This window comes from Bubalus kerabau, chromosome 9 (assembly GCF_029407905.1).
Source record: "Bubalus kerabau isolate K-KA32 ecotype Philippines breed swamp buffalo chromosome 9, PCC_UOA_SB_1v2, whole genome shotgun sequence".
Lineage (NCBI taxonomy): Eukaryota > Metazoa > Chordata > Mammalia > Artiodactyla > Bovidae > Bubalus > Bubalus kerabau.
In genome coordinates, this window is record NC_073632.1 from 67,905,840 (window position 1) to 67,932,671 (window position 26,832).

Here is a 26,832-nt window from a genome sequence, read left to right on the forward strand (position 1 = left end):
CCACAGAGCTAGTTGTCTACATGCTGGGGACTAATAGTTGATTTTGTGGCGACCATGGTTTTAAAAGTCAATTTGCTTTCTAATTTTGTGATAAAATATTTAAGAATTTTGAACTGTGTCTCCTCTTATTTAAGAATTTTGAACTATATCTCCTCTTATTTAATTTGTGATTCTGATAAGTTTCTGTTATAGTGGGGGATGAGAAATAACACTTTTCTTTGTGTTCTTTTTTCTTAACATAGGAATTTTGTAAAGCAGACAGTAGCAGAGAGTTTTACAAGTCTTGACTCAGTATTATGGATTTCATCCTCGACCAAAGCACAGGATTTCTGAAATGTTTGAGAAATTCATCATCACAGAAATTATGTTTCAAAATCATATAATTTAAATTTTTGAATACAGTTCTCCTCCTTGAAACATAAAACTTCCCTCATTGATCTTAGAATTACATTACAACCTACTTTACCTTTATTATGAGGCAAAATACACTTTCAAAGGGATTAGCCTATGTTAAACTTTTTAATGTTTAATAAAATTATTTATAAAAAACACAGTATTTTTCATTTACAATCCAAAATGTTTTGAATTAAATTTCTTTTGACCTAGTACATAACTAGTACAAATAGAACTCCTTAAGGTTACAACTTACCTGTGACCTGTAAGATTAATTTTCAGTTCTTTATTGTCCTTAGCATGTCTGCAATAGTAGTAGAGGTTTGTTCTGGGATTGATTCATATATTTGTTATTCTAATCGTCCCACTATTTAACTAATGTTTATATGGTGATGTTTTAGAAATAGTCAGAATATATATGTATGTATGTGCTTATTTATTTATATATTTATGATAGAAAAGCATGACCTTTGATCCCGCTGGAGATGACCATCATCTCTCATTCATATGGAAGATAAGTTCCGTCTCTTAGTCATATAGTAAGATTTACATCTTAGTAGTTGACATAAATGTGTGCTTATTGCCAGAGATTACTGAAATATGTACATCCATATGTACATAGTTTTGGAAGCAAAAAGAGAATCGTAATGTTTTATAGAGTAGCTGTATCTCTTTACTGTCTCGCCGGGACCTTCCTGGAATTCCAGAGCTGACACCTGCCTGCTTCAGGCTCACCCATGACATTTTCAGTTGATCTTTCACTTGTTTTCTTTTCTAGTTGACCTTCAAACAGAAAGTTCATAGCCTCTTGTCAGCTGTTAATGTGATTTACTTCTGTCTGGAAGTCAGGATTGTTGCTGAATTCATGTTTGAAGGGGACTGAGGTTCTTGGCTTCATGCCAGAATGTTCCCTCCTAACAGAACTAAATCCACCAACCCCAATTTCAAAGATTCCTGGGTCTGTGGCTCATGAACATGTTAGATTCCAGGTCAAGAGATTGTTCGTCTGTTCCTGGCATATCTCATACATACTGGGTTGTCTGTTGGTTATAAGCCAGGTATCATTATAGCATTAATCAGCAAACACCCCGGTCACTGGCTTTGAGTTGGAAAAATTTAGTGCAGCCACTAACGTGCTGTTCCTTATTAAAGACAGCTGAGTTAGTGATTGTTTAGCTTTGCAATTCTTATCTTTGTATTAAAATGTATAATTTTTCTTTATTTTCAAAATGAGGAGTACCAATGTGTGCTTTCAGGGTCCTGCGGCTCACAGGAAGTACATTATTAAGTACAAGTGAAAAAGAGACATCTGATGAGCCCCGCGTATGGCAAAATTACAACTCTTAGTCCATCAGGGAGGCATTAGGTCATTGTTTCTCACACAGTGCAAAAGAGTCATCTTGCCATGGAAAAAGGATATATAAGAATGTTTAATTAAAAGCAATTTAGCAAACTCACAGATGTAGAGAAAAACCTAGTGGTTACCAGGTGGGGAGTGGTAAGTGGGAGTGGGCAAAATAAGGTAGGGGATTATGAGGTACAGACTCCTATATTTAAAATAAATAAACTACAAGGATATTTTTAAAGTTATTTTTTAATGAGAGGAAAAGTACTTTACAATGTTGTGTTGGTTTCTGCCATACACCAACATGACTCAATCATAAAGCTCCTCTGTCCATGGGATCTTCAGGCAAGAATACTGGAGTCGGTGGACATTTCCTTCTCCAGGGGATATTCCCTACCCAGGGATCGAACCCCAGTCTTATTTTATATAAGGCTCCCTCTCAGCCTTCCACGTCTCCATCCATCGCACCCCTCTAGGTCATCACAGCACCAGGCTGGGCTCCCTGTGTTATATAGCAACTTCCTACTAGCTATTTATTTTATACATGGTAGTGGAGAAGGCAGTGGTACCCTACTCCAGTACTCTTGCCTGGCAAATCCCATGGACGGAGCAGCCTGGTAGGCTGCAGTCCATGGGGTCGCTAAGAGTCAGATACGACTGAGCGACTTCACTTTCACTTTCATGCATTGGAGAAGGAAATGGCAACCCACTCCAGTGTTCTTGCCTGGAGAATCCCAGGGACGGGGGAGCCTGGTGGGCTGCCATCGATGGGGTCGCACAGAGTCAGACACGACTGAAGCAACTTAGCAGTGTATTTTAAGGAGAAGGCAATGGCACCCCACTCCAGTACTCTTGCCTGAAAAATCCCATGGATGGAGGAGCCTGGAAGGCTGCAGTCCATGGGGTCGCTGAGGGTCGGACATGACTGAGGGACTTCACTTTCACGCTTTGGAGAAGGAAATGGCAGCCCACTCCAGTGTTCTTGCCTGGAGAATCTCAGGGACGGGGGAGCCTGGTGGGCTGCCGTCTATGGGGTCACACAGAGTCGGACACAACTGAAGCGACTTAGCAGCAGCAGTAGCAGTGTATTTTAAAAAGCATTTTAGCAGAGTTATTGTCTAGTTAGCTGGCGTGGAGGACATTAGCAGCCTTCAAGAGCCTCTCCCAAGCAAGACCACACTGGTTCCCTTAGAGTCCTCTCTTTATGCCTTTACCACTCTCACTTCAGTATGAAACAAGATGAAACAGTGCAAAGGCAGAAAAAGATGTGTTAGAATCAGCTTATTAAGAATGAATTTTTCTTCATGGGTACTAGTAACCCAAAAGGAGAACTAGTATAAATAATTTTTTAAATGTATAATTTCAGGTGGACACCAGCTGTTGTGCTGTTGTATGGCTATGCAAATACTCTCAGAAATTTAATATTTTATCAAAAGGCACAACTCCAAAACTGATACCTACCGACTCGTTTCTATGGTAACTACTATTGAAATATATCTAGCCAGTATGTGTCTTTCCATAATTTTTCTCTGAGAGTTTTGGGGAGTTCATTAATTTTACTTTCCTAACACTGACTAGATAGAGAGAATGAGAGAGAGATATAAATATGCATGTATTTTTCAATGAGGATATGAGACTATTGCAAAATTCCCTTAGATTCATATAGAATATGACTACATCCTTATGCATAAATATTTTTGACTAAAGCAGAAGTCCATTGTTTTATAAGTTTAGTTAAACTAATAGAACCAGGTAAGTACTGATTTCTAAGAGAGAAATGTTTCTGGCTTCCTCAGTATTTTCTAGTACTTACAGGTGGAACTTTCAGATTCAGCACTTGTTGATTTCTGGAATGACCAATGTCCCTTTAAAATTAAGCTTCATTTGACTGTTCCTACAAGACCCACCAGGCCATGAGGCTTCATTTAATGGAGTTCTGACCTGGATTTAATTAACCCTCTTTGTGTCTCTTCTTCCTGGTCAAAGGTGGTTTGTGGAAGTCATAGTTTATTTCTTTGAAAATCTCAGTATTTCCCAACAGGGTCACTCAGCAAAGCTGACTACAAGGCACCCAAGGAATTCCATCACATTTTATATTTAAGATAAAATGTGCTGTTGATTTGTTTTGAGAACTTCCCCACCTTTTCCTCAAGGCCTGGGCATCACAAAACAAACAGATGTGGTCAGGTGGTCATCTTGTGATGTAAAATGTGTGCTCACTGAGAATATTATGCTTATGGCTGGGCTCGTGACATTTACCTAGTTGAATTCAAAGGGAAACCATTTTGGAAGTAAAGTGGCAAGAAATAGTTACTAAGGAAACGAAACTACCCTGGGCCTGACAGTAGGGGAATCTCACTCAGTTCACAGGGATGATGGGGAAGCCAGGATGTCCCCGAGCTTGTTAGACATGGTTGCTCATGATAATGTTTGATTCCTTGCTGAGGAGGAATGAGTATTTACGTTAAGGCCCTTTGTTTTTACTTTCAAGTTCTAGGCTTCTCAGATAAGGGTGTTGCCACTCCTGGGTCATAGGGAATGGTTTTGCAGTTTCACACATCCCATTGCTGTACTGTAAACACATGTAGTCTTCAGTTTATTTTTAATTGAAGTATAATTGATCTACAGTGTTCTGTTAGTTTCTTGTATATAGGAAAATGATTCAGTTTATATATACTTTTTCAGATTCTTTCCCCATTATAAGTTATTACAAGATATTGAATGTAGTTCTCTGTGCTATACAGTAAGCCCTTTTTATCTGTTTTATATATAGTAATGTGTATCTGGACTTCACTGGTGGCTCAGGTGGTGAAGTATCTGCCTGCATTGCAGGAAATGCAGGTTCAATCCCTGGGTCAGGAAGATCCCCTGGAGAAGGGCATGGCAACTCACTCTAGTATTCTTGCCTGGATAGAGGAGGCATTGTTCCATGGATAGAGGAGCTTGATGGGCTATCTGTTAATCCCAAACTCCTGATTTATCCCTCCCTTTCCCTTTTGATAACCCTAAGCTTGTTTTCTATATCTGTGAGTCTGTTTCTGTTTTGTAAATAAGTTCATTTGTGTAATTTTTTAGATCCCACATATAAATGATATCATATGATATTTTGTCTTCTCTGTTAGACTTACTTCACTTAGTATGATCATCTCTAGTTGCATCCATGTTGCTCCAAATGGCACTATTTCATTCTTTTATGGCTGAGTAATACTCCATTGTATGTATGCACCACACCTTCTTCATCTATTCCTCTGTTGATGGACATTTAGGTTCTTTCCATGTCCTGGCTGTTAAAATGGTGCTGCAATGAACATTGGGGTACATGTATAGACTTTTCTCTGGATATATGCCAAAGAGTGGGATTGCTGGATCATATGATAGCTGTAGTTTCAGTTTTTTGAGGAACTTCTATACTGTTCTCCATAGTGGCTGCACCAATTCACATTCCCACCAACAGTGTTGGAGTGTTTTCTCCATACCCTCTCCAGCATTTATTATTTTAAGCTTTTAATGATGACCATCCTGACTGGTGTGAGGTGATGCCTCATTGTAGTTTTGATTTGCATTTCTCTAATAATTAGAAATGGTGAGCATCTTCTCTGGAGAAGGCAGTGGCACCCTACTCCAGTACTCTTGCCTGGAAAATCCCATGGACGGAGGAACCTGGTAGGCTGCAGTCCACGGGGTCGCTAAGAGTCGGACACAACTGAGCAACTTCACTTTCACTTTTCACTTTCATGCATTGGAGAAGGAAATGGCAACCCACTCCAGTGTTCTTGCCTGGAGAATCCCAGGGATGGGGGAGCCTGGTGGGCTGCCATCTATGGGGTCACACAGAGTTGGACACGACTGAAGTGACTTAGCAGCAGCAGCAGCAGCAGAGTATCTTCTCCTGTGCCTTCTTGAAATAACCAAACAGTGACAGGCCCATAGTGTCTAGTGAGCTGAAGAAGCAAGCATAACTTCACAGAATCCAGGTTCTCCTGTTTTCTGGAATCCCAGAATCTTTCTCTTTTGCTTCATCTTTTATTCTCCCTGTTTTTAAGCTTTCCCACTTCTTTTCTAGGTAAACAGAGTAACCTCTCTACGCCTCCCAGTTTCCACAGTATGGTCCCTTCATTCATCTTCCATACTTGCCCAGCAGAGTGATCTTTCTAAAAGCAGAACTGAGTCTTGTCATGACTTTCTTAAAATCTTTCAAAGACTTCTGTTACTTAGAAGAGCACATTTTCTTCCCAGGGGACCTGATATTCCAGGGTGTCTTAAGACCTACATACCTTTCCAGTCAGCATCTTTTTCCTCCTTCACCCCTGCTGTGCCCTGGACAAACCTTTGCCATCCCAAACACCTTGTTCTGAGTGCATGGGTTTGCATGGATCTCTTCTGAGTCCCGCTCTGTGGGCCTGAGCTCTCCTCATTCCTCTGGTACACCTCTATCCTAGCACTGTTTTCTAGTGTTCAGTTGATTTACTTACTTTCCTCTCTGGTCTCTTAAGTTTCTTGCTGTGTTTTATCCAGAACCTAGCCCAGCACAAGTTAGGGCTCAATATAAGTTTATTGTTATGAATGAATAAATAAATGAATTAGTGATTATATCACACACAAAGCAGAAATGGAGAAGTTCCTTTTAATTAGTACGTAAAATAGGCTTGAGTTGCAGTTAAAACAGATTTCAACTAGAGTGAGGCTTGCTGGTTAATCAGGGTGATTACCCTAAGGACATAGTCCTGTGGGATAAAGGACCAAAATCAGTTTTTATTGGTTTTAGAGAGGTGTGATATGCAAGAATTGACTCATAATTAAATTGATGACAGATGAATTCGTAACTGAGATGTCTTGACAGTGAGAAAGAGGGCCATCAGGCAGTACAACTGATGGGGGTCATTTGCTCAGGCCATATCCTCTTGGTCAGTAAGTTCACTCAGGGGACCAAATGTTAGAGCTGGCTAAGTTCTAATATGAGGAACTGAGCTCTCTCTAATTGTCCTTAAGGGATTTTCCATCAAGCTGGATTATCTGGAAGAATGATTCTTTTCTTATTAAAGATAAGTAAGTCTAGATCAGTGACTTTTATACAGTTTTTAATAGCTGTCAGAGTCACTCTTTTTAATCCTGATAGCTAATATTTATGGAGGGCTTCCCTGGTGACCCAGTGGTGAAAGAAACCACCTGCCAATGTAAGAGACTTGGGTTCAATCCCTGGGTTGGGAAGCCCTGGAAAAGGAAATGGCAACCCACTCTAGTATTCTTGCCTGGGAAATACCATGGAAAGAGGACCCTGGCGGGCTACAGTCCATGGGGTTACAGAATTCTGAGTTGGATACCACTTAGCCACAAAACAATATTTATGGAATATTTACTGCTGCGTGTCAGGCACTGTTCTAAAGGCTTTATCTAAGTTGACTCAATCCTTAAAACCTTATGATGCAGTTACTATTGTTAGCTCCATTTTTACAGACTGGGACACTGAGACAAAGATGTCAAGTGATTTATCTAAACAGACCTTGTGAAGCGAGCTGGGATTTGAACCCATGTGGTTAAGACTCCAGCCCCTATGCTGACCAACCTTTGTAAGGATGCAGCCAGTCTTTCTTGTGTCTGCTTTACATACTTCATTTAATTCTCATAGCAACTCTTGCAAATGAGCTGTATAACCAAGGTGTTTCTGGTTGTGAGCTGCAGACTAACTTGAGTGAAAAAGCTTTAACTGTGTCTTGGAACTAAGCTGTCTTTGTGTCGTGTGACTGGCTGTGATGTTAGGTCTTCCAGTGGGTGTGGAAGGGCAGTTCTTCACAAAGGAAGAGGAGCCAGTGATGGACAAACAGAAAAATCACACGAGGAATTGGAAGCTGAGAGAGGTGAAGTAGCTTGGCCAGGGTCACTAAGCTGGGGAACGGCAAAGGTGAAATTCGGAAAGTAGGCCCCCTGCCTCCAGGACCAACCCATTCTGTGTTGCTCTAAATTGTATGAATCTGTGCATTTGCCCATTGTTCTTCCACCCTCCATCTTCAGCAAGTTCTCGTAGCCTTGGTCAAGATAGCTTTAAAACAAACAAACAAACAAACATTTTATTCTGTATTGGGGTATAGCTGATTAACAATGTTGTGAGAATTTCAGGTGAATAGTGAAGGGACTCAGCCATACATAATCATGTATATTCTCCCCCAAACTCCCCTTCCATCCTGGCTGCCACATAACATTGAGCAGAATTCCCTGTGCTGTACAGTAGGTCCTTGTTGATTATCCATTTTAAATAAAGCAGTGTGTACCTGTCCATCCCAACCTCCCTAACTATCCCATCTGCCCTGGCAACCATAAGTTTGTTCTCTAAGTCTGTGAGTCTCTTTCTGTTTTGTGATTAAGTTCATCTATACCATTTCGTTTTAGATTCCACATGTAAGGAGCATCATATGATATTTCTCCTTCTCCAGCTGACTTATTTCACTCAGTGTGATAGTCTCTAGGTCCCTCTATGTTGCTGCAAATCTTGGCCAAGATACCTTTTTCTCCGGTTCATTTTAGCTTTAAGGACGCATAGTGGTCACCTCCTGTGAGCCTGGCTATTTCCCAAATGCAGTGTGCATTGCTTTATTGAATCCTGAACTGGCTTTTAGGATAGTTATGTGAACAGTTAAGTTCATCTAATCATTTTACTACTTTCCACTTCAGAGAGTGAATTTTTTTCTGACCAGGCCTCAACTTCTAGAGAAATCTTTACTGAAGCCCTGTGACCAGACCAGAGCTTTTTCAGGCGAAGGTTTATGCAAAACATTGGCCTTCATGGAAATTTGGTTCTTGCTCACTTGGGTCTCGGTTCATGAGAATGTTCATCAACTCAAGCAGCAGGTCATAGATATAAAAGTACAGGCGTGGAAGGGTAGCTTGTGACCTTCCTGTCGCCTTGCAGCCCTACTGTAGAGATTCTTACCAGGGACATCTTTGGAAGATGTACTGTACTTTGCACTTCTCAGTGTGTTTATGAGGAAATGACAGTATTTTTCAGTGTTTGCACCACCTCTGACTGACGCTCTGATCCTTGATGTGTTTAGTGTTTTACGTGTGCTCAGCTCTACATCAAAAACAGAGGAAGCCACAGGAAACTGCTGCCTGTATTTCCAGGAAATGTAACTACCTCGCCTGCTCCCTGATCCGCACAGCCCAGAAGACCCTGCCGTGGGCAGCGGCGTCTCTGATGAAGGCGGTGATAAGGAGCTGGGGGAATGTTCTCACTCTGCTGCTCTGCCAGCAAACCCCCAAGAAGACTGGCTCTTCAGACTCACAAGTTCATGCTCAATCTGGTTCTCTAAACACTCATCCTCTGAACATGTAAATGCAACCCGTGAAGTGAGATATAATTCCAAACCAGACCTCACTCTTTCGACTTGGGTGTGGTGCCTCCTGACTGTTCCACAGGACTGGGGGCTGGTTCTCCCTCTCATCACACAGAAATGAAATAATCCTGGGAGAGAGCCTGTTCAGGGACTTGGGAGATTTCAAGAACATGAGGTGATGGGCTCGGAGGGCGTTATGCTAAGTGAAATGAGTCAGAGAAAGACAAATACTGTATGATATCTCTTATATGTGGAATCTACAGAAAAACAACAAACTACTGAATATAATAAAAAAAAAAAGCAGACTCACTGATAAAGAGACCAAACTAGTGGTTACAAGTGGGGAAAGGGAAGAGGCGAGGGGCAAGATGGGGGTAAGAGATTAAGAGGTACAAACTACTATGCATAAAATAAATAAGCTACGAAAATGTAATATACAGCACAGGGACTAGGGCAAATATTTTATAATAACTACCAATGGAGTATAACCTTTAAAAATTGTAGATCACTGTATCGTACACGTGTAACTTATAATATTATACATAGACTGTCAGTTCAGTTCAGTCACTCAGTCATGTCTGACGCTTTCTGGTGGACTGCAGCATGCCAGGCTTCCCTGTCCATCACCAATTCCCAGAGCTTGCTCAAACTCATGTCCATTGAGTTGGTGATGCCATCCAACCATCTCATCCTCTGTCATCCCCTTCTCCTCCTACCTTCAGTCTTTCTCAGCATCAAGGTCTTTCCCAATGAGTAAGTTCTTCACATCATATGGCCAAAGTATTGGAATTTCAGCTTCAGCATCAGTCCTTCCAATGAATATTCATTACTGATTTCCTTTAGGATGGACTGGTTGGATCTCCTTGCAGTCCAAGGGACTCTCAAGACTTCTCTAACACCACAGTTCAAAAGCATCAATTCTTCAGTGCTCAGCTTTCTTTATAGTCCAACTCTCACATCCATACATGACTACTGGAAAAACCATAGCTTTGACTAGATGGACCTTTGTTGGCAAAATAATGTCTCTGCTTTTTAATATGCTGTCTAAGTTGGTCATAACTTTACTTCCAAGGAGCAAGTGTCTTATAATTTTATGGCTAGAGTCACCATCTGCAGGGATTTTGGAGGCAAAATAATAAATAAATAAAGTCTCTCACTGTTTCCAGTTTTTCCCCATCTATTTGCCATGAAGTGATGGGACTGGATGCCATGACCTTAGCTTTCTGAATGTTGAAGCCAACTTTAAGCTAACTTTTTCACTCTTCTCTTTCACTTTCATCAAGAGGCTCTTTAGTTCTTCTTCGCTTTCTGCCATAAGGGTGGTGTCATCTGTGTATCTGAGGTTATTGATATTTCTCCCGGCAATCTTGATTCCAGCTTGTGCTTCATCCAGCCGGGCATTTCACATGGAGTACTCTGCATATAAGTTAAATAAGCAGGGTGACTATATATAGCCTTGACGTACTCCTTTTCCTATTTGGCACCAGTCTGTTGTGTCAAGTCCAGTTCTAACTGTTGCTTCTTGACCTGCATACAGGTTTCTCAGGAGGCAGGTCAGGTGGTCTGGTATTCCCATCTCTTTAGGAATTTTCCAGAGTTTTTTGTGATCCACACAGTCAAAGGCTTTGGCATAGTAAAGCAGAAGCAGATGTTTTTCTAGAACTCTCTTACTTTTACAATGATCTAATGGATGTTGGCAAATTGAAGTCTGGTTCCTCTGCCTTTTCTAAATCCAACTTAAACATCTGGAAGTTACGGTTCCTGTACTGTTGAAGCCTGGCTTGGAGAATTTTGAGCATTACTTTGCTAGTGTGTGAGATGAGTGCCAGTCAAAAGTTATGGTTTAGTCAAAGCTACAGTTATGTCTCGTTGAAGCTATGGTTTTTCCAGTAGTCGTGTATGGATGTGAGAGTTGGACTATAAAGAAAGCTGAGTGCCAAAGAATTGAGGCTTTTGAACTGTGGTGTTGGAGAAGACTCTTGAGAGTCCCTTGGACTTCAAGGAGATCCAACCAGTCTATTCTGAAGGAGATCAGCCCTGGGATTTCTTTGGAGGGAATGATGCTGAAGCTGAAACTCCAGTACTTTGGCCACCTGATGTGAAGAACTCATTGGAAAAGACCCTGATGCTAGGAAAGATGGAAGGCGGGAGGAGAGTGGGAAGACAGAGAATGAGATGGTTGGATGGCATCACTGACTCAATGGACATGAGTTTGAGCAAGCTCCGGGAGTTGGTGATGGACCAGGAAGCCTGGCATGCTGCAGTCCATAGGGTCTCAAAGAGTTGGAGACGACTGAGTGACTGAACTAAACTGAGATGAGTGCAGTTGTGTTGTAGTTTGAGCATTCTTTGGCATTGCCTTTCTTTGGGATTGGAATGAAAACTGAGCTTTTCCAATCCTGTGGCCACTGCTGAGTTTTCCAAATTTGCTGGCATATTGAGTGCATCACTTTAATAGCATCATCTTTTAGGATTTGAAATAGCTCAACTGGAATTCCATCACCTCCATTAGCTTTGTTCATAGTGATGCTTCCTAAGGCTCACTTGACTTTGCATTCCAGGATGTCTGGCTCTAGGTAAGTGATCACACCACTGCAGTTATCTGGGATCATGATCTTTTTTGTATAGTTTTTATGTGTATTCTTGCCACCTCTTCTTAATAATCTTCTGCTTCTGTTAGGTCCATACCATTTCGGTCCTTTATTGTGCCTATCTTTGCATGAAATGTTCCCTAGAAATTAGAGATGCCAAGGGAACATTTCATGCAAAGATGGGCACAATACATAGACTATACATCAAGAAAGTAAAGATTGTGTGTTGTACTATTCTTAGTTACTCAGTCGTGTCCACCTCCTTGTGACCCCATGGACTATAACCCACCAGGCTCCTCTGTCCATGCAGATTCTCCAAGCAAGAATATTGGAGTGTTTTGCCATTCCCTTCTCCAGGGGATCTTCCCAACCCAGGGATTGAACACAGGTCTCCTGCATTGCAGGTGCATTCTTTACCATCTGAGCCATCAGGGAAGCCCATAAAGATCATGAGGTTACACTGAATAACAATCATTCTTTAAAAAATGATGATAATAGATAAACAGTACTATATGTAAAATAGATAACTAATAAGAACCTATGGTATGGTGCAGAGAACTTTATTTAAAGAAAAGTTATGACCAACCCAGATAGCGTATTCAAAATCAGAGACATTACTTTGCCAACTAAGGTCCGTCTAGTCAAGGCTATGGTTTTTCCAGTGGTCATGTATGGATGTGAGAGTTGGACTGTGAAGAAGGCTGAGCGCTGAAGAATTGTTGCTTTTGAACTGTGGTGTTGGAGAAGATTCTTGAGAGTCTCTTGGACTGCAAGGAGATCCAACCAGTCCATTCTAAAGGAGATCAGTCCTGGGATTTCTTTGGAAGAATAATGCTAAAGCTGAAACTCCAATACTTTGGCCACCTCATGCAAAGAGTTGACTCATTGGAAAAGACTCTGATGCTGGGAGGGATTGGGGGCAGGAGGAGAAGGGGACGACAGAGGATGAGATGGCTGGATGGCATCACTGACTCGATGGACGTGAGTCTGAGTGAACTCCGGGAGTTTGTGATGGACAGAGAGGCCTGGCGTGCTGTGATTCATGGGGTCGCAAAGAGTCAGACACGACTGAGCGACTGAACTGAACTGAATGACCTATATGGACTTCCCTATGGCTGAGCAGTAAAGAATCACTTGCCAATGAAGGAAACTCGGGTTCAATCCCCAGGTCGGAAAGATCCCCTGGAGAAGAAAATGGCAACCCACACCAGTATTCTTGCCTGGGGAATTCCATGGACAGAGGAACCTGGTGGTCTACAGTCCATGGGGTCACAAAGAGTCAGACACAGCTTAGCGACTAAGCAACAGCAGCAGCAGCAATGACTCTATATGGGTAGAGAATCTAAAAAAGAGTGGATGTATGTCTATGTATAGCTGATTCACTTTGCTGTACAGTAGTAATAGAACATTGTAAATCAATTATACTTTAATAAAAATTAATTTAAAAAGGATGATAATAGTTAATGTTTTCAAGTGTGCCAGACATGTTACTTAGGAGCTATGTGTGTAATTTGATTTAATCCTCACATAAACCCCAGTAGGGACTTTCTATACTATCCCAATTTTCAGATGAGGCACCTGAGACTCAGAGTGTTTAATATTTTGTCTGGGATCACACAGGCAGTAAATACAAACCCAGACCTATGTAATGCCAAGGCAGCACTGTAAATAGCTGAGTAGGTATTACTGGAAGTGGAGCTGGCCTGGAGACCTGTGTGCAGTGGCAGACGCAAGCAGACAAGGTCCGTGCAAGCAGGCTGAAGACTGTTCCCAAGGACCGGCTTCACTGTGCATCTGCCATGGTGACACCCACATGGAAGAAAGGAGGGGTCCAGTAGTCCAGTAAATCCTTTACCTCAAGGAATTTATGTGTCTTCTGGGTGCCGGCCAACATCCTGAGTGCAAGCAGCTGAATACAAAAGGCTGGCTTCTCACTTCATCATGGTCCCAGCTTCCTAGCATAGCTCTCTTTCTCTGTTTTACCTTACAAATTCATATTGTGATTAAAATAAGTATGAGAAATTGATGTTGTTTAGCTTCTCTGTGAACGGAAGCAGATTTTTGTTTGAGCATGAAATCTCCCATCTCACAGATCCGTAAGAGGCTCTGGAAGAGAAGCACCTGTAAATATTTGAGGCTTAATGAAGGTTGTCTCATTAATAATACCCCATATTATTATAAAAAGGTATCATCTGGGGCTTCCGAGATATCGCTAGTGGTGAAGAACCTGCCTGCCAATGCAGGAGACATAAGAGATGAGTTTGATCTCTGGGTCAGGAAGATCCCCTGGAGGAGGGCATGGTACCCCACTCCAGTATTCTTGCCCAGAAAATTTCTATGGACAGAGGAGCTTGATGGGCTACAGTCCGTAGGGTCGCAAAGAGTCGGTCATGACTGAAGTGACTTAGACATTTGTCTCCAAAATACACCCCATTAGAGCCAATGACAAAAAGCTGGAAAATGAGCCTAGGAGTTAATAATAATAAAAAAATCAGAAGATCATTTATGGATTTGCTAGAGACATGCTGAAAGTGTGGTTTTGAACTTTCTGGCAGCTGTTATGAAAATAGAAAGAAACATGAAGTAGAAATTGACTTTCAAAACCCAAAAGGAGAAAAGGTCTTACAGAATTTTAACAGAAAAAGAATTTGCACCTCCACACAGGTAGTGGTTAGTGTTGGTTCAAAGTTGTTGGCAGGCAGACACCTATATACCTCTCTGCATTCTATTTATTTTTAGGATTAAACGCCCATGCAGTGTGATGTATCTTATGTCTACTTCTGGATTACTTCAAGACTGATAATCTGGTTTGTGTATCATCTATGCTTTTCTGTCACTTTCCCTCTGGGCCTGTTGTTCCTCTCCTGGACATTTCTTTTCTCATCAGCAGAATGCTCAGTGATAAGCAAAGAAAATAAAAACAAGCAAACAGCTCTAAGCAGTCAGCTTGGCTACTTACAGAGGAGGTTTTAATGCTTTTTTAGCTAATGGGAATTTCAAGAGAGATCTTTCCTGACTGTCTTAGAACTCAGTCTGCCAGTGTGTGAACTCAGCGAACCCCATCTGGGCCCCAGGTGAAGACAGACCTTCAGGGGAAAGTTCGACCCCATTGTGCCTGAGATAAAGCTACTCTTGGAGAACTGACATAGAGCAGAAAAGGTGGAAACTTGTGTTCATCTGCTGGGGCTGCCATAACAAAGCACCACAGGCTGTGCAGCTAAAACACCAGAAATTTCTCTTTCTATGTCTAGGCTGGAAGTCCTAGATCAAAATGTCAGCAGAGTGGATTTCTTCTCAGGGCCTCTCTCCTTGGCTTGTAGATGGCCGAAGATCACATGGTCTTCCCTCTACCTGTGTCTGTGTCCTAATCTCCTTTTCTTATAAGAACACCAGTCAGATTGAATTAGGACCCACCCCGGTGACCTCATTTAACCTTAAATACCTCTTTAAAGGCTCTGTCTTCAAATACAGTCACATTCTGACTTACTGGGGCTTAGGATTTCAACAGTTCAACCCATAACAAAACTGCCGATTAAAACAAGATGTTACATTATCTAGATTTCAATAATACGAATCTCTCTCCTCCTTAGTTGTAAAGAATTGAAGGTCTTGCAAGGCACCCTTGTTGTAGCTTTCTGCCCTTGAAAGGCTTGGATCACTGTCAGGGTTTGTGTGTGTGTGTGTGTGTGGGTTTTCTCTTTTGGATCAAATATACTGTGTCTATTGAAAGTTTGAAGATCAGTGCATTTCCTTCTGTTCAGAAAATAATAATGCCAAGCTTTCACCAGAGTTCTTTTCATCTCCAAGGCACTCTTAAATATTGACTAATTAAGTAAAAATGGAGGAATTCTGGCTAAATAGCCTCTCTTTGAGGACCAGTCCAATGGACTTAGAATACATAGTGATTTGCAGTATCTTTGAAAACAGAAGAAACTAGAAATCTTTTATTATTGGCTATAATAGTAAGTGGCATCTCTTATTATGTTTAGCAGCTGACATATCAAATTGCATTGTAGTTGGTTGTTATACATGAAGTAGTAGGATATGAGTAGACTAAAAATGAGAATTTACAGCCCTGGGACATGGGGTATCTGACATCTAGGAGTTGCCATGACAACTCATCAGGATGTTGCTTTGTAATCTTTTAGATTAGGTTCCAGCCCAGGGTCACTGGATTGGAATTGGAGGAGGGACTGGTTACTGGACGTGAATGTTGTACTTTTAATAAGTGGTATTTGAATTTGCGATTTGGTCACGTTGCTAAGATCAAGCAGAAATGACTTTGAGGGAATATTTAAATTCTGCAGAACTGAGACAAGGTCACATTTGTCAGCAAGAATATTCAGATGGAGTGGTCTGAGACTCAGCAGCTGGAAGACAGGATTTCCTGTCCTTGCTCAGTGGATAAAAACTATGCAAGTATTCCTTAATATATGTGTACCACTGAACAGTTCTATGCCATTGAAACATTGGGAAATTAAAACTTTTTTTTAATTGTCTTAGGTTATAAAATTGGAACCGAACATCCCCGAGAAAACAATTTGGCCGCGGAGCAAAGCACAGCTGCTTTCTAGTGTTCCATATCCTCCATCTCAGCCGGAAATGGCCTGTAGGGTGTGGAATTTGAATCAGGGAAGGGAATTGGTCAGAGTGAGGAAGGAAGTGGTGGGGAAACAGGGCACCACATTCCTCACCCCTCACGTTGGCCTTGGCCTCAGGTACCATGTCTCCCCTCTGACAGGCGGCCTCCCAGACATGCTTGTCACCAAGGATGCTCCATGGCAGCCACCTGGAAACTGAAGGGCTCTGTGCTGAAGTCAGATCCTGGTTCTGCCATAAAGTTGTGACCTTGGACACAACTTGTTTCCACTCTGGGCTCCCCCTAGGAAATGAGGCGCTGGCGTTTCCTCCGGCTGTTGAGTTCTGCTGCTCATCACCACTTGGGGAGGAGTCATTCGCCACATTTTTCTTCTTTGCCATTAAACCCACATTCCTATCATGTCTTTGCAGCAGAAGTACCTTCCCTGGTTAGTGAGCCTCCAGATAATGAAGAGAGAGCAGAAAGGTTCCTCCCCACCCTCATATACTTTAGGTTTTATTTCTGAAGCAAAGGTTGCCATGCCACGAGGAGAAGATGAAATCCCAAACAGAAGATAGTCAGTTTCAGTAAGTTTTTCCAACCATCGCTATTGTCAGCATCAGCCTAGCTAAAATTTACTGAGCACTTCTAAGTGGAGACAATGCTAAGCACCTTATATTCATATGCCATTTAATCCTGTGACAAATAAACATACGTGTATGTATGTGATAATGTAAAATTGAGCATTTGCTGTTTACCAGGTATCACGACAGATCCTTAACAATAATCCAGTAAGGTCAATCAGTTAAGCTTCTTGACAGAAGTGGTGTCATCCATTAGCTTCGTTTTTACAGTTAATGAAATGGAACCCAAACCAGTAACAGGTGGAGCAGGGATTTGAACCCATGTGGTACGGCCTCAGAGTCCTTTCTCATAATCACTCTGCTGTGGTTCTCCACATCCATATGACACAACAGTCACCTGGAAAGCTCTTAAAATTTGTGGATCCCCGGGACTTCCCTGGTGGTCTAGTGGTTAAGACTTCGCCTTCCAATGCAGGAGATGCAGGTTCAACCCCTGGTCGGGGAGTTGAGATCCACATGCCTCATGGCCAAAAAGCCAAAACATAGAACAGAAACAATATTGTAACAAATTCAATAAAGATTTTAAAATGGGTCACATAAAAAAAAAAATCTTAAAAAAAAAAATTCTATGGATCCCTGGACCCCATTCCAGACCTCTCAGGATCTGGGGTTGCAGCCAACATGTGGGTAAGCTGATAAGCACCTCAGGCTAAGAACCCCTGCCCCAGGTGGACCCTGGGTAATTGTGGGCAGCCCCACATCTAACTGGTGATTGGGCCGAGGCCTTGCATCCAGGCTGCTAACTCTGAAGCCAGGTCCCTTGATCATGCAATGAGCAACATTCCAATTATTACTGTTGCTCTCAGGGCCTGTATCTACCATCATGCCTAGTTTCCGTTTCCTAGTCTAAATCTCAAAGCCTCAGGTTCACTGAGGGACTCTTATATGTGACTGGGACTCTTCCTGGTTGCCCAGTGGTTAGCACCCTACCCTTTCACTACGGGCAGTATGGGTTGTTCGATACCTGATCCGGGAGCTAAGATCCCTCAAACTGTGCAGCGTGGCCAACAAACAAACAAACAAACCAAAAAAAACCTATGTCATGGACCACAATATGAAAATCAAAGAAGATGAAACAAGGGACTGATTTCCCACTTAACAGAGGCAGCTACCCTTGGCTGTTTGTAATTTTTGCTCATGCTCAGTCATGTCCATCTCTTTGTAACCCCATGGACTGTAGCCAACCAGGCTCCTCTGTCCATGGATTTTCCAGGCAAGAATACTGGAGTGGGTTGCCATTTCCTCCTCCAGGGGATCTTCCCTATCCAGAGATCAAACTCACATTTCCTGAGTCTCCTGCATTGGCAGATGGATTCTTTACCACTAGCGCCACCTGGGAAGCCCCAACTTTGGACGGTAGCCATTGCCTTCTTTAATGTCAGTTGTGCTCTGCCAGGAGAGACTGGGACTGTGGATCCAAAACCTTGACGCACATTGGAATGACCTGGGATCTTCAAACACCATGGATGCCCAGCTCTTAGCCCAGACATTCTGATTTTATTAGCATGGAATGTGACCTGGGCAGTGAGCTTTTAAAAAGCTCTCCAAAGTGATTCTAATGTGCAGCAGTTGGAACCAGTGGTTTAAGAACTTGGTCTGTAAGTTCACAAGGGTGTAGACTATAGAATCACCTCTGTGGCCTCACTTGGTGAGCTTACTTTTTACCTCTGACAATGTCTGTTTTACTTTTTAGCCTACATTAATTTACATTTAATTCTGCTCAGTTCACTAGCTGACTCCAAATTCTGCCACACTGTCAAATGATGGTTTCTCTCCAGAGGTGGTTCTTATACGCTTAGGCTCTTGGAGTAATACTGGTGACATGTCTGTGAGGTATCTTTGTAAGGTTCTCAGCCTCACTGGACTCTCTTATTTTCTTTTTTTCTTTCCATAAAAAAATATTTATTTACTTAGTTGGCTGTGCTGGGTCTTAGTTGTGGCACTCCAGATCTAGTTTCCCGACCAGGGCTGGAAGCTGGGCTCCATTGGGAGCATGGAGTTTTAGCCATTGGACCACCAGGGAAATCCCTGGACTCCTTTATTTATGAGATATAATTCCTTTTGAAATTTACATTTTAAAACATTTTTATGATTTTCATATACATTGCTTTTTTCTTCCAAGAGTAAAATAAACACCTTTTCTACACAGTACTTTATAATAATAAACCACTTCTGAGTCTTTCCTCAAAACAGTTTGACCATCATGGGAGACAATTGACATGCCTACAGTGCTTAACAGTTGATAAAATCCTACAGACAGAAATACGGTGCAAATTTTCTCCTTAGGGAGTTTAGAAAAGTTTGATTTAACTTATCCATTGGAAAATACAGTTGGATTAAATAAAGAAGTATTAAATCAGAAAGGTGCATTTGTTCACAGGTTTGCAAATGTACTTGATTAATCTGGAAATCCATTTTGCAGTAGGTGCTGGGTCTCAAACTGAGATTTTTTTTTAAGGCAATAGAGGTGTTGTTTGGTGGGTAAGAGGAAACAGGAAGGGCTTCCCTGGTAGCTCAGATGGTAAAGAATCTGCCTGCAATGCAGGAGACCTGGGTTCGATCCCAGGGTCAGGAATCCCCTAGAGAAGGGAATGGCTCCCCACTCCAGCATTCTTGCCTGGAGAACCCCATGGACAGAGGAGCCTAGCAGGCTACAGTCCATGGGGTCGCAAAAGAGTGGAACATGACTGAGCAACTAACACACACACAGGAGACAGGTAATTTGCAAGTGGAACAGATTTTGGCAAAGGCTGGGAAGGCAGTTGGGAAAGGTGTAAACTGGGTGTGGTAGGTGATGAGAAAGGCTTGCCAAGTTGGGGCTAGTCATATGAGATTTCATTGGAAGAATACTTTGGAAGAGCTAAAAAATATATGGTATAGTGGAAGGAGTTTCTGTTTTCCTTTGTGTGGTGGTTGAAGTCCAGTTGGACTGTAATCACATTGGTGCTATGGATCACTGAACAAGACTGGTCATTTGGATTGGTTTTCTTGAGGGTAAAGCTTTTGAAATTAACTCTGCTTCTTGAGGTTGAAAAATTCCTCATTCTGATGTCTTGTCTACGTCTTGTTGCCGTAATCCCCGAGAAGAGAAAGGGGACTTAGGGATGCCTCTCTTTTGAAAAGGAAGGGTCAGCACAGGCGGGGGCTGTCACGGTTGTTTCTCTTTGTTCAGGACTTAGAACTTGTGAGCCGTGGTTCCACCCCTCACTTTGTGAGCTGTTTTCCTCCTATATTTCCTAATTTTTCCCATGACGTTTCAGCCTGTTTCTTCACAAGATTGTAAGGCCTGAAAGACCCCATTGTTTTACAGAGTGTGAGCTGGTGCACATTTGCTGAGCTGGTCGGCTGGGGTCTGTGTGTGGGTGGGACGTGGCTAGGGGATCATGCAGACTAGAGGGTATGTAGAGTGTATTCCTGACAATGGCAGACACTTTCTGCTTAGCAGGCGTCTAGGGAGGGCCTTTTGCTTCATAGAAGGTGCTGTAGTTTTAAAATATTTTCCACAAACTATGTTTTTTCACCGTGCTGATTGAGAGAAATGGGAGGCTAAGGGAAGTTCTAGATGGCAAATCAAGTGAATGAAGGCCTTATCCAAACTTCATTTCGTGTTCAGATAAAAGCAAACTTTTGTTCTTGTAATGCACACTCATACACTCTCACCCCCAACACACACACAAACACACTGCTGATGTCCTGCCTGTGATTTATGTGAGCTCTTGATCCATTTTCATCTTCTCATCACCCTGAGCATCTATTTAGAATTGCAGCCTTCCTCTTCCATCCCATTTCCAATTCCTCTGACCCCAGTCAATTTTTTATTGCTCCTACCACCTTATATTCTTGCCTGGAGAATCCTGTGGATGGAGGAGCATGGCAGACTACAGTCCACGGGATCACAGAGTCCAACATGACTGAAGCGATTTAGTATACATGCACCACCTTATAACAAAAGTCATTTATTACATTTCTTGTTTGTGTTTACCAGTAGACTCTAAATTCCATGAAGGTAGGGGATTTTGTCTGTTTTTTTAATGGATGTATCCCAAGTCTCAGAACAGTGCCTGACATATGGTGGGTGCTCAGTAAATACTGCTGGGTGAATTAGTGAATGAACAATGTTGATAAGTGATGTGTCTCAGATTTGAGTCATAGCCTTTTAAATTCTAATTTACTGGAGAATCTTAATGCATTTTCTGCAGTTTGGTTTTTCAGCTTCCCTACTTTTTTTTAGAATAATGAGGAATGGTATCCCCTCCCAGCTGCAGTATGGGAATGATCTGATGATCCTTACGGAGTAGGGGCAGAGTATTGCTCTTAGATTTACTTTTTGATCTCGAAGGCCCCGAACTAACAGTCTTCAAACTCTGGTCTGAAGAAGTTCCCTGGAGATACTTAAGGGGGTGTGCAAGCATTTATTTCATTTGCATTTTATTTTTAATATATTTTGAGCATTTTTTACAACCATAATTTAAAAACATGCACACTTAAATGTATTACTTGCATGCCAAATTTTAACACGTTGAGACCGTCGACGTGTTGTATCAGACTGTCAAATTAACCTTGAAATTGAGTGTTTTCTGCTATCTTGGCTTATATTTGAATCTGTTATAAAGGAGTTGTCGATAAGTCTATACCGTGTCTGTACCCATGTTTTTCAGATTCCAGCGAGGTCATAAATTGAACAAGTGAATTCTTCCTGTTAGATAAATACAGTGTGGTCAGTTACATGCCAGGCAGGGCTAGGGAAATCTAGTGTAGATTTCTGGGGGGTAAGTGGCCAGTTATATAATTTTTCTTAATTCTGTCTAGAAAGTGTTTTGACTCAGACCCTTCCATGCCATCCCACTGCCATGCCAGGTCGACTGTCCTAGTTCCCAGTGTCATCCTTCTCCTCTTCCCTGGCCTGGACTCTGGAAGTAGCCTCCCAGCCTCTCCAAGACCCAGTCTTCCCTCTGCTTCTCCACATTGTCGCTGCACTTATCTCCTTGTAAGACATATCCCAGCAAGTCCATTGGCCTTCATACCCCAGCAGATCCATTGGCCTTCACTGCCTGCATGGTCAGATGGAAGCCCGAGCTGTTCAGGACAGTGTCCACTGGCTGCACATGGCACTTAAGCTCTTAAAATGTGGCCAGTCTAAGTTGGGATGTGTCACAGGTATAAAACCATGCCCTATTCTAAAAAGACTTAGTATGTGACTAGAAACTAGAGACAATCGTACTAAGTGAAGTAAGTCAGAAAGATAGATACCATATGATATCACATATATGTGGAATCTGAAGTCTAACACAAATGAATTTATCTATAAAACAGAAGCATTCACAGACATAGAGAACAGACTGTGGTTTCCATGGGAGAGGGGGAATGCGGGAGAGATGGATTGGGAGTGTGGGGTTAGTAGATAAGCAAAAAGGTCCTACTGTATAGCACTGGGAGCTATAATCGATATCCTGTGATAAACCATAATGGAAAATAATATTAAAAAAAAGAATATATATGTAAAACTGAATCACTTCACTGTGCAGCAAAATTAACACAACATTGTAGATCAACTCTAATAGAAAATTTAAAAACTAAAAATAAGAGTATAAAAATGTAATAGATCTCAATAATTTTTATATTGAATACATGTCAAAATGCTAATATTTTAGATCTATTGGGTTAAATAACATATCATTAAAATTAATTCCTTCTGTTTCTTTTTACTTTTTAAACATGACTACTAGAAAATTTGAAGTTACATGAGTGGTTCACCTTAGGTTTCTGTTGCTCAGTGCTGGTCTCAACTGTATCATGACATTTGAAGTTTCTAATAACTTAGCCTCAGTTCCCTTTTCAGTCTCAAATCCCAGTCCTTCTTCCCCTCCTCAGAATTTCTCACAACCCCCAGAACTCACCAAACCTATTTATAATTATGGGTGGTGGTTGTTGGTTTTTTGGTATTTTTTTTTCCACATTCCGTTCCTTCATTCTGAGCTGTCCTTCTCTTTCTTTGTTAGCTGTGAAATTCCTACTCAGATTCTTAGGACTTAATTGTCCCATGCTGCTGAGGTTATGCCCTGTCTCCCTAGACGGAATTAGCCACGTTTCCCCATAGCAAGCTTTGGTACCTCCATTACTGTGATGGTCTTGCTGTGGTGCCATTAGGTGTCTCCTTAACTAGGCTTCTTCAGGGAGAAGACTGCAATTTATTCCTCCAGTGACCTCCTGAGGGCAGTACCTGGTGTGTGCTAGACATTTAATTGACATTTATTAAATTAATTTATGAATTAATTTCACCCTACTGCACACACTGCTGTTTTCACATGCATCCAGCCTTGATCATCTGAACCATTAGCCATGCAAACACTTGGTTGCAGAGGTGGAGAGCTCTGGACATCTCAGTTGATCAGTTTCAGACTTTGGTGTTCAATGAAATGGCCTCTTTGTTCTCACTGGTTGATGTATAGCGATTTAAAAAATTATACATTTGAATTTATGAAATCCATGGATATTGTATAGACATACAAATGACCACTTACTATTTCATTTAGAGAGATTTCATATAAGATTTGGCTTGACTGAAGATTTCACTTCTAAGCAAGTTTGAAAGCTACTGTTCTAATCCCAAATTTCATTTATATTGCCATTCCAAAGGTTTCATTTTAATTTTAATGAGGTGCAAGTTCACACAGAGCAAGACTTTTCAGCTCTGGCTGCCCAATACCTACAGCTGGGAAGCTTTCAGAAATTCTGATGCCTAGGTCCCCCTCCTCCCCCAGCCCCGACAGGGATCCTGGTAGAATTGGGCTGGGAGCATCAGTTACGAAAATCCTAAGTATTTACTTGGCCAAAAAGTTCATTTGGGTTTTCCTATAACTTCCCAAACAAATTATTTGGCCAGTCCAATACTTTGTAATAAATTGATTCTGTGGTGCAGAGGTGAACTATGAAAATGTTGAAGTTGTGAACTGATCATTTTTCTTCCTTTTTATTAGTGATTTTGTGATGATGGTAATTCATCTTAAGTGTGTACTATGGTTTGGGGGTTGAAAACAGCATTTAATTGAACCCATCTTCTATGGACAATTTCTTAAGGCTTCTGAAATTGAAAGTTCCTTTTTTATCATTTTCTAAAACCTATGGGGCAGCAGAACTTTAATGTCCCTTATTGGTAGAAATAGCAAACAAAAGGCCTATTTCAAATCATGAAACAAGGATTGACAAGGCCAGTGGGTATAAGATGTCCGCTCAGGTAGTGGCCTCCTGACGCCCTTGTTAGCCTGAATAAACAGTGTTCCCCTGCCTGAACCTCCATAGTGCTGCCACGTTGATAAAATCTGACATTCTGCTTAATCACTTTTTAATGATACTCTTCCTTTTCTTCTTGGTATGTGAGAAACCAGCCTTTTAATTTTTTTAAGGTGTGGGAAAGAACTAACTTTCAGTTCCTAATTCAGTAAAATGGGCTGGTATTACACATATAATTCTAGTGGGGATGGGGGTGAAATTATCTAATTTCTGCTTACCACTGTCTCTTCTTAAATTAAAAAAAAAAAAAGTTATAAACTTCCTGAAATCATGTAAAGGAGAAAATCTGAGATAAATAACTTGGGAGACATTGCAAGAAAAGTGCCTGAATTCCGATAGTCTGTGCCCTGTTATGATTGTGTTCGATGGAAATGCCAATGTCAATAAGCATGAGTTTTGCAAATAATCAGTTTGTTGAAAAAGGCTGTGGGCTCTTATTCTTCTGAGGTGGGATCTCTTTCAGTTTAGGCTCCGTAGGGAAAGAAGAAAGAAAGAAAAATACACACTTGGGATTGAATCCTTGAGGGCAGAGAAAGAAACAGAGTCCTTTCCTTGACTTGGTTATTTGTAGCTGGTGTGTCATCTGGGTGAGACTGATGTCATGCGAATTGAATGCAGAGGCAAACTTGGGGGGGGGGGGTGTGTGTGTGTGGTGTTTAAAAGCTCAGAATATGGAGTGAGTGTGAAGGGCACCACAACCACCCCTGGATCTGTCAAGAATGTACCTATTTTTAACATCCTGGATCAAGTGTCAGCACTCAATAGGAGTGAGGAAGGGTAGGGACCGCGTGGGGCGGACGAGGACGGGAACCGGTCCTCTGGCGTGTTTTCAATACAGCTGTGCATTCTTAATGGCTCGGCCGCTGCCGCCAGGTAAAGTTTTCTTTGCACGTGATGAATGGCAGAGAATTCTTTAGCCGAGGGAACCGAAGGAGCTGGGAGGCGGAAAGGGGAAGGGCAGAACGGAAAAGAGAGAAAAAGAAACACGGCTCCGGAGGGAGATGGTCTGTGCTTTGCAGTTGCTTGTGTGGATAGAAACCAGATGGTGAGCTGGAAGCGTGCTCTGCTCCGCTAGCTGGGGAGCCAAACATATGGTTAATGGTCGGGAGAAACAGCTCCTCGAGCCAGGGCTTTGCTGACTGCTTCATATTACAGATTGTTACAGTGTGTCATTACATTGCCAACCTAAGTGCTTAATACCCACTGCGGGCGGGCGCTGGGCATCCACTCACAAGAAAGACTTTGAGCTCTGTGCTGGCTCAGGATATAGAAGTGACATCATAGGGAGGCTTAAAATGTCTGGTGTTGGGAGGTGGGAAGAAGGGTAATTTTGTAGTGGAAACAATATTTTTTTTCTTTTTCTTTCCTTTTTTTTTTTTAATCAGCCAAGCCTTCACACCACCAAACTCTACTGTTTTTCTGAGGACCTTTTTGTATGAGTATATCTCTCTCTCTGTCTCTTTCTCACACACACACACAAGTCCTCGGGCAAAAATCTAACCCCATTCCTGTCCCCCCACTTTGACCTGGACACCCCATCCCTGGCCTTCGCAAGCCCCACATTTGAAGTTTCTGTTTGGGGCGCTTTGGGCCACAGCAGGCCCGTGTTATCTAAGGAACTGCTGAGCCCATTCATCTGCTTTTCACGGCCCGCTTCCTTTTATTTTTAGCCAAATCCGTCAGGCCTGACAGGCGGGTAATTCGAGCCAGAGAAAGGGCAGCGCTCCAGGTCCTTTCCACAAAGCAATTCTTCTCCTCCCTCCTGGGAGGGCTCCAGACTTGGCCCGCTTCAGGCAGATGGATTTGTTGAGTCATGTGAGATCATTTACACAAAAACACAGTGAGGCAATGGAAATTGAAAAAAAAAAAGGGGGTGGGGGTGGGGGTAGAGGAAAGAGGAGGGGAAGGCCGGGGTGTGAGCAGGGAGCAGAGGAATGTGCGGGGAGGCAGCTAGATGAGGAATGCATAGATTCATTTGTGTATAAGGTAATGTCTCGTTTACACTGAGGGTGGAGCCAGGCTGCAGAGGCGCCTCCAACCACTGGCCTGTATTTACACGAGGAAAGAGGTGTAGGGGAAACTTCATTTTTTTTTTCTGGCTTAATTTTTCAAGCAACACCCACCAAACAAAGACCACACTGTTGACAGCCTTGGGTTCCAGTAGCGGTAAACTACCAAGGAGATGGTTTACAGAAAAAGGAGTTTGCTCTGTGATGTAATACAAGTTGGCTTTGTCCTGATTCCAGCATGACTGAGGCAGCAGGGGAGGGAGGAAAGGAAAATTGGAATGGGAGTCTTGGTTAATGGTTTCCAGAGATGATTTAGCAGGGCTGGAGTGGAGCGAGGAAAGTGGGTTATGGTGGAGAACTACTCCGAGGTGCCCCATAGTTGCGGTAGGTAAAATAAAGTCATTACGGTGGCTTCCCTTGCTCAAGAGGCATTGAGCAATGGTTTTGAAATGCCAAGGAAGATATCACTTTTTCCCTACCAAGGTATTCATTTCCCTCTTGCCTCTGGAACATGAAAAAAAAGAAAGCCCAACTCTTACATCATGGTCAACAGTATTAACATTTAGTGAATCAGTTTTGTTTACTGTTTATACCACAGGCCCTTAAAACATTCCATTAAGAAACTGTCTCCTGCTCATTCATGAATTTTTTTT

The 26,832-nt window shown here is 42.0% G+C and overlaps 1 protein-coding gene across 9 annotated transcripts in view; it reads left to right on the top strand.

Annotated features, from left to right (window-relative positions):
* BACH2 (BTB domain and CNC homolog 2) overlaps nt 1–26,832 on the top strand; it is a 389,117-nt gene that overhangs the window by 55,206 nt on the left and 307,079 nt on the right. Inside the window, exon 6 of one of the 9 annotated variants that reach the window (XM_055535471.1) lies at nt 243–25,043. The exons of the other annotated variants lie outside the window; for them this stretch is intronic. The gene's annotated coding sequence lies outside the window, so the exon portion shown is untranslated. The remainder of the gene's footprint in view (nt 1–242; nt 25,044–26,832) is intronic. 9 annotated transcript variants of the gene reach the window in all.